Genomic DNA, 14,120 nt, shown 5'->3' with positions numbered 1-14,120 from the left:
GTCAAAAAACAACAAATTTTCATTACACTTGGTTTCTTTAAAAAAAATTTTTTTTTAATGTTTATTTATTTTTGACAGAGACAGAGACAGAATGCGAGGGGATTAGAGGCAGAGAGAGAGGGAGACACAGAAGCAGAAGCAGGCTTCAGGCTCTGAGCTGTCAGCACAGAGCCCGATGCGGGGCTCGAACTGACGAGCTGTGAGATCATGACCTGAGCCGAAGTTGGACACTCAACCGACTGAGCCATCCAGGTGCCCCTACACTTGGTTTCTTAGCTGAGTTGCTGAATGCTCCCGGAAACTATCCCACAACCCTAAAGATTGGTGTTATGTCAAGTTTATGTTCTCCAATTTTATTTTGACCTCAGCACTCAGTACTACTTGGCAAACTTTTCCTATTGCCCTGGTCATCTCTTTTATAGGTTCCAAAATGATTATTCATAAGCCTCACCATTATTCCTTAGCTACAACTACCCATTCACCTTCAGCAGACAACTTTGCCTTTTACTTTCTATGGAATGTTGCGGAAAAAAGAGGAGACCTGTCTCAGCCCTGTTTCTACACATGCAAGCGTGTCTATATTGAAACCACTTTTGCTCTTTTGCTGTTCCTGTGTCCTGCACTCCAGGCTTCTCTCCTTTATAGGAAGCCCTCAACTATCATTGTGCCCTCTCTCTCTGATCTTTGCACAGTCTTCCCTCAACCTGAGTTTCTCTCATAGGCAGGGCTGAATTTATCATAAAACCAATGAAACTTAAATAAACTTCAGGGCTTCTCACTTGCCTGAGCCCCTTTCAAGGGTTTGGGTGGGACCTTAGCAGTGTGTTTCCATGGTCATATGTGCAATGTGCAGATGTAAGATATGTTAATGGTAATATTTACCTGTATAGTTTCTCACTCACTCCAAGACCATTTTCTCTTTCTACTTTGACTTACCTTCTGTCATATTTCCTTTGTGTTTGGGGAATCCTGTAGGTATTTTGGGATCTAAATTGAATTGGGGACACCCTTTAATTCAGGTTTAATGGGATGCATATATAGTTAAGTTATCACTAGCAAATCTAGTGTAGGAATGGCTTCCAGGAACACTCTCGCTCTCCATTGTGCTGACTCACGCTACACTGTGACATGAAGGTGCTGTATGAATGCATCTTTTAGTGTTTGGCACCAGAAGTACGAGGATAGTGGAGAAGTGATGTTTGAAATGTTTAGAACCAGAAGCTAATCTGTGCAAATTCTTCCAATCTTCATATACATAAAATTAGAAGTGGAAAATGAAATTTTCATTGAAGCCTAGCAAAACAGAAGTTCTCTTCCTGTTAGGAGCATATTCCATAATGCAGTAAAAAATCCAGCTTACATATGTTTCTTTTGGGATGGGAATACTGTGAAGTAGAATGTATCAGAATTCCTGTATTTGCAAGGAAGAAACCTTTAGCTGTGTTATGGATGACAAGTATCTATACTGAAGTCTCATGTTTTATACATTCTGACCATTAATATTAAAAAATATTTTTTATTGAACAATCACATTAGAATAATGTCTGAGCTATCTTCTTGTTATCAGTAATAAATCCTTTGCTGTTTCCAAAGCATAGCATTGTATACTTCATAATACTCCTTACAGTCATAATTGCTCATTTATTCCTTGCCTCTTACAACAGTATAAACTCCACTCACTGGGTAAGAACTGTGTTACCATTGTTTGTTCACTTCTGACCACAGTCATCACTTCTTTGTTCTCTTTGCTAATGCAACCCTGCTTCGATATCTATTCCTGTCTTCTCTGCAACTCAGTCCATGTTCCTCAGTAGACTGTCTTCATGCCCTGCTCCAAGACTAGCCCTGATTGATGTAATATCCATCTTATTTGCCAATGACTTTTACAAGATTGGGAATGTGATGCAGTTTGCACCAATGAGGCACAAGGAAAGATTTGACAGGGGCATTTACTTCATCTCCTTGAGAAGCAATTCTCTCTTCTTCTGGATATATCATATTTGAAAATAAGTCTGATCCTTCCTATCAGACTGAGGGTGAAGTCAGTACACAGAGGAAGAGAGTGCCAAAAGAATCTTAATGAAATGGAGCTGGAATCCACAGGTTTTGTGACTCCTAAAACCTACATCACTCCTGGACTTCTGGTTATGTAGGCCAATAACTGTTCTTATTTAACACAATTTGAGTTGGGTTTTCTATTACTGGTAGCCCAGTCCATCATATGTAAGCAATATGCCTGGTCCCTAGTACTCAACAAATTCTAATTGAATTGAATAGGAAGTTCTTTCATATATATGATACATGTATCTTCCTTGGTATATAGTTTGTCTTTTATTCTTACATTTTTTGTTTTGTTTAATTATAAGATAATATAATGTTCACTTTTGAGAGTCATAGTAATATAGAAATGTGAAAGAAAACTTTAATCTCTACTTTTTTCTTATTACACCTTCTGAGGTAACCAGTATTGATCATGGGCTATGTGTACTTTTGTATTTTTCTCTATGCTTATAGAAACTTATAAACTTCTATTGTGTTTAAGTTTTGTTTGCTTATTAATTCATTTTCAAAAATGAGGTCATACTAGATGCACTATTGTACAGTACCTTTTTTTAATTCTTTTTCAAGATTGCTTTGGCTATTCAGGGTCTTTTCTGGTTCCGTACAAATTTTAGGATTATTTGTTCTAGCTCTGTGAAGAATGCTGGTGTTACTTTGATAGGGATTGCATTGAATATGTAGATTGCTTTGGGTAGTGTCAACATTTTAACAATATTTGTTCTTCCTATCCAGGAGCATTGGATCTTTTTCCACTTATTTGTGTCTTCTTCAATTTCTTTCATAAGCTTTCTATAGGTTTCAGTGTATAGATTTTTCACCTCTTTGGTTAGATTTATTCCTAGGTATTTTATGGTTTTTTTGTGCAACTGTAAATGGGATCGATTCCTTGATTTCTCTGTCGCTTCATTGTTGGTATATAGAAATGCAACTGATTCTGTGCGTTGATTTTATATCCTGCAACTTTGCTGAATTCATGAATCAAAGTACCTTTTTAAAAAATTGATAGATGATAGCTGTTTTTACAGGTCAGTCTACATGGGTATAATTCATTCACACGCCTATGTCTCGCTGCATCTTTGCTCTGCTTAAATGTTTCTCATAGAGTTTTATTCGAATCCTTCTCTTTAATTATATGTCTGAGCCTTTGACTGTTTCCTCATTGACTATTCCACCTTCATCATGTCTCCAAATTTGGAGCATTAGGAGAAAACAGTCGTTGATGGAATGCCTCAGGCAATGTGAAGGAGATATTAACTTTGCTAGCATTATGGCATTTACCATTTTGAAATTTTAAGATTTATTTTTCTCGAAAAAAGCAGATTGTCCTTTCTTCTACTTATTATAATAACTGGAAATGTTTCCCTGTTTCCTTTGCAAGAATCCTTACCTAGGGGAGCAGCCCGAGGGAGATGTCAGAGCAGCAAGCAATAAAGTAATGTTTTCATGAGGGATCCAGAAATTAGGTGAAATCCAGAAAGATCTAAAATTTTAACCCTAACCCAGTAAATAAAGACTTGTGCTCTTCCTTAGAAATGAAGATTTATCCCATAGGTTTGTTTGTTTATCATCAGTAGGGATATATACTTTATTTTCTATGACTCTATTAGACATTAATTCTTACTGATTGAGGATAGTTTAATACCTTGCTAGTAGATATGCTATAGCTGAAAGTGTGAATACTAAGTGACTTTATAATCAGTTCTCCCCACCTCCCTTCAAAGATATGGAAGAGTAGGAAACAGTGATTTTAAAAATTAAGGGAAAAAGAAAATTACCTGGCACATTTGTCCTCAGGGTGACACACAATCAAGACTTTTACTGGCTTCCCTAAGGAACAATTTATTCTTGGCAACAGCAAAACCTAATTTCAGAGAGACAGAGAAAGAGAGAGAGGGAGGGAGAGGAGAGATGATATGAACCAAATCGGACAGTATAATAAGGGCAAGACACAGATAGTCACAATATTTCCAAGTTTTTATCAGCTAAATAACACCAGAGAGAATCAAACAGAGCACCCTGTGGTAAATTAACCTACAAGCCAGATAGATAAAGGCAGCTGTGGTTTTGTGTAAGTTCAAAGCACAGAGGAAAATTAGCTCCTCCGGGTATAGTCATTTTAGACTCCAGGAACACTGGTAATTTTTTGAGGTTAGAAATATTGCAAAAGTCTAAAGCATGATTTTTCCTGAGATAACAAGACTCAGCTTGTCTGGGTATAAAATGATCCAAGGATTAGAGAGAGTAAACCCTGAGTTGTTCGTGAACTCATTGAAAACAAAAAAGAAACAAAACTGAACAAATAGACGGATAAAGTAAAGGAAAAGAAAATCTTTTACTTTTTATTCTTAGGATAGATACAAACATATTTGGGTTTTCTTAGTTTTGATATTTCATCACAATGAGATAAGGTTTTATTTTGTGAAATATACCTTTTCCTGAATGGACTATGCCAGTAGCCTTCTATGGATAGAGTGGTATAGAGAGAACTTTGAGAACAAAGGGAAATTCTCTCAATTCTACTGAAAGTCCTGTATTTGTAATTCACTGAAAGTTAATGGAAATGGGATACTAAGTATGCATTCTAAGGCACATTTGGATTCTTTGTGATAGAATCATATGTGTTCTGTTCTGTAGCAAGTACTATGTGAATAATTAATTGCTTTCTAGCAAGTAATATTTTAATGTGATGTTCTAGGTAGTTTTTTAGTTTGCTCTTTGGGTGACTTTATTGTAGCATACAGGGGTCTATATATTTCTAGGAAGATTATATTTTGTGCACTAATTTGTATTTTAATTTCAAGGCTCCGTGTCTATTAGCTTCAAAGCGGTGATTAGCAGAAAACTCATTAATAATGTAAGCTTGGTTCAACCAGGTAGCAATTAGCATGCCAGGCAATTGCCAAAGCTGAAAAGAATTCTGATGTGCTTTGACCCTTCTTTTACCAGAGATAAACATTATCACAAGTGAGAAGAATTTAGTGAAATTCTGGTACAGATGAAGTAATCTTTCTTTACTTATATAAAGTCATAATTTAGATTCAGTAGCATTCCAATCATGGTGTTTTTGCAATGTTTAAAAGAATAAAAAATGAGGATAAAACGCTTCATTCGAATATATATTTACACCTTGTCTTATTTAAAATGAATTTAGGTGACAATACAGTGCACACAATTCAATGAGATAACTTAATATAAGTACAAGGGAAAGTAGAATTAGTCTGTAAGAAAGAGTTGGGAGTAAAAGTAGGCACAGGAAATCACATGGATGTGCCATACATTCCGATCTCAGCTTCCTTAGGACCAATTCAAAGAGGGAAATGTGATCTCTTACAGGAGTGGCAGGGTCACAAGGTAAGTGAAAGTCAGTCTCAGTAGGAAACAAAACAAAACAAAACAAAACAAAACAAAACAAAACAAAACAAAACAAAAACTATTCCTGGCACTGAGACTGTAAACCACTTTCACTTTTCCTTTAAAGGTAAGACCCTGGAGAATGACATCCTTGAATGTTGAATGGCATCTTCAACATCACCTTAACAGGAAACACAGTTTTCTAGAACTTCTAAAGCCCTCTCACTATAGTGGAGAGCATCACTTAAGATCAAATTTCTGTAAGAGCAGTTGCCCAGGAGGGAGAACTCTAAGCAGGAAAGGTACTTTCCTCTCTGTCAGGCTAGTTCATTCTGGAGCTAGATCTCACTGAGCAGAATTAGGGGAATTGGTCGAGTGCTGACCCTTCAGGAAGTCCTCCATAAGGAGTGCTTCTCTCCACAGAGCTTCTCAACATTGTGAATTTGAGGGAATGTGCCCAGACAAGTAGCTGGACTGTGGCATTTGTATTTCATTAAATGTGTACTATGAGACATGACTGTAGCTATTGTTGGATTTAGTGACAGCATCTGGTGATACTGCTGAGCTGCTTGCATGCTGGCCTGACAGTTTATCACTGTGACCAAGAACACATGAGACACAGCCTAAGATTCCAAATAAATGGAGTGATACCAACAGTACCTGTATGCAGCTCTTACCTGTATTATTGCAGCTGGTTGCTTTTCTGTCTCTACTCCTGGGCTCTGTAAGTTCCTTAAGGACAAGGACTGTAGAGCTCGGAGACGGAGCACCCTGCTTCTGGACATGGATTGTAGGGACTTGATCCTTGATGAAACAATGTTTCCTGGGGAAATTTATTTAACCTTTTGAAGTCTCAAATTCTCATTTGTAAATGAGTATGATAATAATGATCTCAACTTCGTAAGTTGTGAGGGTAAAAATATAGTTAATGTAAAGTGTTAGATGTGGTTGCTTTTCTTTTATTTTTATTTTATTTAATTAATTTATTTTTAATTTTTTTTATTTTTTAAAATTTATATCCAAATTAGTTAGCATATAGTGAAACAATGATTTCAGGACTAGGTTCCTTAATGCCCCTTACCCATTTAGCCCATCCCCCCTCCCACAACCCCTCTAGCCACCCTCAGTTTGTTCTCCCTATTTATGAGTCTCTTCTGTTTTGTCCCCCTCCCTGTTTTTATATTATTTTTGTTTCCCTTCCCTTATGTTCATCTGTTTTGTCTCTTAACGTCCTCATATGAGTGAAGTCATATGATTTTTGTCTTTCTCTGATTGACTAATTTCACTTACGTAATACCCTCCAGTTCCATCCACGTAGTTGCAAATGGCAAGACTTCATTCTTTTTGATTGCCGAGTAATACTTCATTGTGTGTGTGTGTGTGTATGTGTGTGTGTGTGTGTGTGTGTGTGTGTGTGTATATATATATATCACATTTTCTTTATCCATTCATCCATCGATGGACATTTGAACTCTCTCTATACTTTGGCTATTGTGGATAGTGCTGCTATAAACATGGGGGTGCATGTGTCCCTTCGAAACAGCACACCTGTATCCCGTGGATAAATGCCTAGTAGTGCAATTGCGGGGTCGTAGTGTAGTTCTATTTTTAGTTTTGATGCCATTGCTTTTCTTATTCTTATTTTATGGCAAGAGTATTGTGGTATAATGGTATTACACCCTTCAAAGTCAGATAGATCTGTGGTTGCATTTGTATGTTCCTGGACAATATATTCAATATTCCTATAACCCAGTGTCCTCTTCTCTAAAATGAAGATAACCCTATCATCTAGGGTTGTGTGAAGTTTAAAAAAAGGACAATATGATCAAAATTCTGAATGGAAAAAAGACTCTATTAGGCAAAGCCAAAAGACAATTGACAGACTAGGAAAAAATATTTGCCACTCATATCACAGAAATAGGTGTTACTTCTCTAATATATAAAGAACTAAAATTGTGAAGAACATGAACCCCATAGAAAATGGTTACAAGGCAAGAGAAGATATAAAAAGAAGAGAAATGCCCATAAGCATGTGAAAAGATGCTCAACCCCACCCACAGTATGGGAAATAAGGATCAAATACACTGAGATATCATTTCTCACCTATCAGACTAGCAGAAATCTGAAAGTTTGACAACATACTATCAGTAAGTCATCCACTGCTGCTGGTGGCAAATGTAGCAATGTGCTACAATGCCTGTTGGATATTATCTAGCACTAGCTACTAAAATTGTGGACGCATTTTACCCTTTGTCCCAGAAATCTCACTTCTTGGACTCTATACTACAGTTACATATGCACAATTATAAAATGGCGTATGTACAACTTATTATGGTATGGTCTTCAATAGCAAAAGACCAGACAATGGCACAAGTGCCCACCAATGGGGACCCAGTTCACTACACAATGGAGTACTATGCAGTTGTGAGATGAATGAGGACATCCACAGCATGGTGATGGGAGAAGAGCTCCAGGAAATACCATTGCTAACTAAAGAAGCAAGGAGCAGACGTTGTACCTATATATTAAGCTACCTTTTATCTAACGAATGTGGGAGAAGAAGAATATATACCTGTATTTGTTTATATTTGAATGAAGACATTTTGGAAGGGTGATTAAGAAACTGATAAAAATGCCTACTGATAATGGATGAGGGGACATCCAAGGTGGACAGTAATGGGAATGGGACTAAGATTTATCAAAGTAGACTTTATTATTATTATTATTATTATTATTTAGAAGGGAGAAAGAGTGTGCACATGTGTGAGGGAGAGGCAGAGGGAGAGGGTGAGAAGGAATCTTAAGCAGGCTCCGTGCCCAGCATGGAGCCTGACACAGGGCTCCATCTCAAGACTGTGAGATTATGACCTAAACTGAAATCAAGAGTCAGACGCTTAACCAAGTGAGCCATCCAGGCACCCCTATCAAAGTATACTTTAAACATTTTTTAAACTTAATTTTTATATACCTTATTTTTTGGAGCAGTTTCAGATTTACAGCAAAATGGAAAGATACAGAGACATGCCATATATCCCTGTCTGCACACACACACAGTGTCCTTCAATATCAAATCTCCCACCAGAGTGGTACATTTGTTTCAATTGACGAATCTACATTGACACATCATTCTTACCCAAAGTCCATAGTTTACATGATGGTTCACTCTTCATGCTGTACATTCTTGGTTTGGACAAATTTATAATGACATATATCCACCATTTAGCAGAGTACTTTCACTGCCCTAAAAAGCCTCTGTGTTCTATCTATTCATTCTTTCCTCCCCCATATCCCCTGGCAACCACTGATCTTTTTAACTGTCAATAATTTCACCTTTTCCAGAATCTCATATAGTTGGGATTGCACAGTATGTATGACTGGCTTCTTTCATTTAGTAATATGCATTTAAGTTTCCTCCATGTCTTTTTATATCTTGATAGCTTATATTTATTTATGTATTTATGTATTTATTTAAAAATGTTTATTTTTGAGAGAGAGAGAGGAACAGAGTGTGAGCAGAGGAGGGGCAGAGAGAGAAGGAGACACAGAATCTGAAGCAGGCTCCAGGGTCCAAGCTGTCAGAAGAGCCCGATGTGAGGCTGGAACTCACGAGCCGTGAGATCATGACCTGAGCCAGAGTCAGGCGCTCAACTGACTGAGCCACCCAGGGGCCCCGACAGTTTATTTCTTTTTAGTGCTGAATAATATTCCATCGTCTGGATGTACCATAGTTTATCCATTCAGCTACCGAAGGATACCTTGGTTGCTTCCAAGCTTTGGCATTTATGAATAAAGCTGCTATACACATCCATGTGCAGGTTTTTGTGTGGACATGTTTTTGGTTTCTTAGGATAAATACCAAAAAGTGAGATTGCTGAATCATGTGGTAAGAGTATGTTCAGTTTTATAAGAAACCACCAAACTATTTTTCAGGGTGGCTGTACCATTTTATATTTCCACCAGAAATGAATGATTGTTTCTCTTTCTCCATATCCTTGACAGTACTTGACGTATTATGGATTTTGGCCATTCTAAAGGTTGTGTAGTGGTATCTCATTGTTTTAATTTGCATTTCATTCTGATGATATGTGACATGGAGCATCTTTTCCTATGCTTATTTACAATCTATATGTTTTCTTTGGTGAGGTCTGTTCGTTAATGTCTTTGGCCCATTTTTTGAAGTTGAGTTACTTATTTTCTTATTGTTGAATTTTGAGAGTTCTTTGTACATATTTTTTTTTAAATTTGTTTTTTTCAACGTTTATTTATTTTTGGGACAGAGAGAGACAGAGCATGAACAGGGGAGGGGCAGAGAGAGAGGGAGACACAGAATCGGAAACAGGCTCCAGGCTCTGAGCCGTCAGCCCAGAGCCCGATGCGGGGCTCGAACTCACGGACCGCGAGATCGTGACCTGGCTGAAGTCGGCCGCTTAACCGACTGCGCCACCTAGGCGCCCCTCTTTGTACATATTTTGGATAGTAGTTCTTGATTAGATGCATTTTGTACGAGTATTTACTTCCAGTCTGTGGCTTGTCTTTTCATTCTCTTCGTACTGACTTTTACATCAGGAAAATTTAATTTTAATGAAATCCAGCTTAGCAATTCTTTCTTTCATAGATTGTGCTTTTGGTGTTGTATCTAAAAAGTCATTGCCATGTGTAAGGTCATCTAGATTTTCTCCTCTTCTAGAAGTTTTATCATTTTTGACATGGAAGTCTGTGATCCATTTTGAGTTAATTTTTTTTTTTTTAATGGTGTAAGGCCTGTGTCTAGATTTATTTATTTATTTATTTATTTATTTATTTATTTATTTGCGTCATGTGGATGTTCAATTGTTCCAGCACCATTTGTTGAAAAGACTCTTTTGTTTATTATACTGTGTTTCTTTGTGAAATATCAGTTGACTACATTTTTGTGGGTTTATTCCTGGGTTTCTATTGTATTACATTTGGTACATTTGTTCTTTCATGAATACTACACTTTCTTGATTACTGTAGTTTTACATAGCAAGTCTTGAAGTCAGGTAGTGTCAGTCTTCCAGTTTTGTTCTTCTCCTTCACTATTACATTGGCTATTCTTGGTCTTTTGCCTCTCCATATAACTGTTAGAATTAATTTGTTGATATCCTCTAAGTACATTGCTGGGATTTCCACTGGGATTGCATTGAATCTACAAATCAAGTTGGGAAGAACTGACGTCTTGACAATGCTGGGTCTTCCTGTCCCTGAACATGGAATAGCTATCTATTAATTCTTTGATTTCTTTCATCAGAGTTTTGTAGTTTTCCTTAGATAGTATTAGATGTATTTTGTTAGATTTATACCTAAGTATTTATTTTTGGGGGTGCTAACATAAATGGTGTTGTGTTTTAAGTGTAAAATTCCCTTATTCGTGTAACTATATAGCAAAATGACTCATTTTTGTATATTAACTTGCAACGTTATAGCCTGAAACCTTGTTGTGCCTGGTTATTAGTTCCAGGAGTTTTTTTGTCAATTCTTTCTGATATCTCAAAGATGATCATGTCATCTGTGAATAAAGACAGTTTTGTGTTTTCTTTGATAATCTATATATCTTTAATTATCTTTTTTTTTTCTTATTGCATTGACTGGATCTTCCAGTGTGATGTTGAAAAGCAGTGATGAGAGGAAACATCCTAATCTTATTCCTGATCTTGTTGGGAAAGTTTCTAGTTTCTCACCATTAAATGTGATGTTAGCTCTAGGTATTTTGTAGATACTATTTTTTTTTAAGTTTTTACTTAAATTCCAGTTAGTTATACAGTATAATGTTAGTTTCAGGGATACAATATAGTGATTCAACACCTGTGTACAACACCAGGTGCTCATCACAAGTGCCCTCCTTAATCCCCATCACCTATTTAACCCATCCTACGACCCACCTCCCCTCTGGTATCCATCAATTTGTTCTCTATGTTAAAAGCCTGTTTCTTGGTTTGCTTCTCCTTCTTTTTTTTATTTAAAGAGTATTTATTTATTTTTTAAAGTATTTTAATTCCAGTTAGTTAACATACAGTGCTATATTAGTTTCAGGTGTACAATATGGTAATATTCTTTATCAAGTTGAAGAAATTCCCTTCTATTCTCAGCTTAGAGTTTTTTTTTTATCATGAGTAGGTTTTTTATTTTATTAAGTTAAAAAATATTATTTTGATTTTTGAAACTTATAAAATATATTTTATTCATAAAACATTATGTATGAATATTACCTGTAGAGTAGTAAGCCCTCTTTCATGTAATTTCATGTCTCCTTCCCCAGGACTCAAGAAAATTTGGCTTAAAATAAATACTCTGCAAAAGCATGAAGTACCACAAGTCTTCCCTTCCCTAGATTTTACTTGTAATTTGCCTGAGTTTGGAACAGTTAAATTAGGATTTATATGAGTTAAACTTAAAAACGTTTACAGTCTTATTTATAAAAATGAAAAGTAATTATTTTCATCCCTCTCCCTGGATGTGCTCCCAGGTTGCTTGCTTGTTCCCTAGCATTTGAAGTTTTAAGGGATTGAATATTTACTTAATTTCAAACTAAAGCTCATCACTCTTTGTTAGTCCCTGATATTGTGTGAGAAGCAGAATAGGCCTGGACATTAAGAGTTTCTAATCTGGAATCTGCCACAGAGGAGCTGTGATTGTCTTACTGGGTAGTCTGTGGATGGAGTAATTCAACCTTCATCCAACAAATGTTTATTAGGTGACTCTATGTTCCAGGCCCTGTTGTATAGCAAGAAAAAAAATGACAAAAACTACTGCCCTCTTGATTGTTTATACTCTTACTGGTAAATACTTCTTGTTGTCCAATGTTTCACAGTGAAGGAGGCCATGATGTTGAAGCTTTATGTGAATAACAGTGGAACTCAGTACACATATGACACCAGTGAAAGTGTAAATAGTTTTTTACTGCAGACTATTGGTCAGTTCCAAGTAGGTGAAAGGGTGAGTATGCAGGAGCACTAGGCTCCTAAGTTAGCCACTTTGCTCCCTGCTCCTTTACAAAGGATTAGTCTCAACTACCTCAGCCTCCCCAGAGGGGCAGAGGACTGCTCTGCCTTCCTGAACTCATCATCATTTTATTTCTCTTGATTGTTACTCCTATTCCCTGTATCTTCATCCTCCATCTTCCCAGGACGTATGTTTCCCAACAGATATGATAAAATCTCAGATATTTCCAATTTATAATTCTTTCCAATTTCTTTGTATAAATCCAGACATATTCTGAAAAAACAATCAATTTTTTTCTTCTCTAGTGTCCTATGGATTTACAGACAGGAGGATCAAGTTAAAATCTGGTGGAGACAAGAGTGGAATCAGAGGGTGTGTGTGTGTGTGTGTGTGTGTGTGTGTGTGTGTGTGTGTGTCTGAGGGTGAAGTTGGAATCATCTCTAGGATCCTAAGGTACTTGGAATCAAGTATTATTACTAACATCTCAGGTTTTTTTTTTAATTTTTTTTTAACGTTTATTTATTTTTGAGACAGAGAGAGACAGAGCATGAACGGGGAGGGTCAGAGAGAGAGGGAGACACAGAATGGGAAGCAGGCTCCAGGCTCTGAGCCATCAGCCCAGAGCCTGATGTGGGGCTCGAACTCATGGACCGTGAGATCGTGACCTGAGCCGAAGTCGGACGCTCAACCGACGGAGCCACCCAGGTGCCCCAACGTCTCAGGTTTGATGTCTTTCTTAGGAGACACTTTGGGTAGCTTGAGAGATTCATGTGACTCCTATCATTAACAAAAATTTGACATGATTTCTTGAAAAGGAATCACCTTTCATATTAAACTTGGACTTACCTCATCTTGGATAACACTATAATTGATATAACTGACTTAAAAGATATGCTGTCTAGGTCTTTTAGTAAGCCCTAAGTTTTTTTTTCCCCCCTGGGTAGTGACCAGAGAGTAGAGGGATTCTAAATGTATGTGTGGGGAGTGAGTGCACGGAGGTGGGAAGGCTCAGTTTTGGTATGCCCCAATGTCAAAGCTGGAGAATTGGGTTGGAAATGAAATTTTACATTAGCTTTCCCAGTTCCCTAAATTCTACAAGAGAGTTTTTAGCATTTTTAACCAAATCAGGCAGGATAGAAAACAAATTGACCATGAATAGTAAGAAACAATCAATTTGATATTGGGAGTTGCTGATTTTCTTTGGAGGGATTGGATGAGTGTAACATTTCTGAACTGTGTCTGAGAAGTTTTCTTATGGTCACAAGCTTTGCAAATTCTTGAAATATATTTTTCAGCAATAGTAGCACTAGTGGTTTAGTGGTTATAATGGGAGAGAATAGGGAGAAGTTTACCTTAAAGTAGCAACACAGAGGTACTGAAGGAAATTAATTTTCTAAGATGTTAAAGCCTACTCATGGAAATACCTCTTTCTCTTTTAAGGGAGAGTATGGTTTCTGAAAGATACTGTATTGTAATTAGGGTGGATGTCTGAAGTGTAATACAATTACATTCAGGTTCTTGAAGTGTTTGGTAAATCCTATGCAACATCCCTTGACAATAAGCATTTTAAGGCTTTCTCTTTTTATTTATTATTATTGTTATTTTTTAACGTTTATTCATATTTGAGGGGCAGAGAGAGACAGAGCATGAGTGGGGACAGGCAGAGACGGAGAGGGAGACACAGAATCTGAAGCAGGCTCCAGGCTCTGAGCTGTCAGCACACGGCATGATGCGGGGCTCGAACCCAC

Source organism: Prionailurus viverrinus, chromosome B2 (assembly GCF_022837055.1).
Source record: "Prionailurus viverrinus isolate Anna chromosome B2, UM_Priviv_1.0, whole genome shotgun sequence".
NCBI classification, from domain to species: Eukaryota; Metazoa; Chordata; class Mammalia; order Carnivora; family Felidae; genus Prionailurus; species Prionailurus viverrinus.
Note: the sequence above shows the minus strand (reverse complement) of the source record.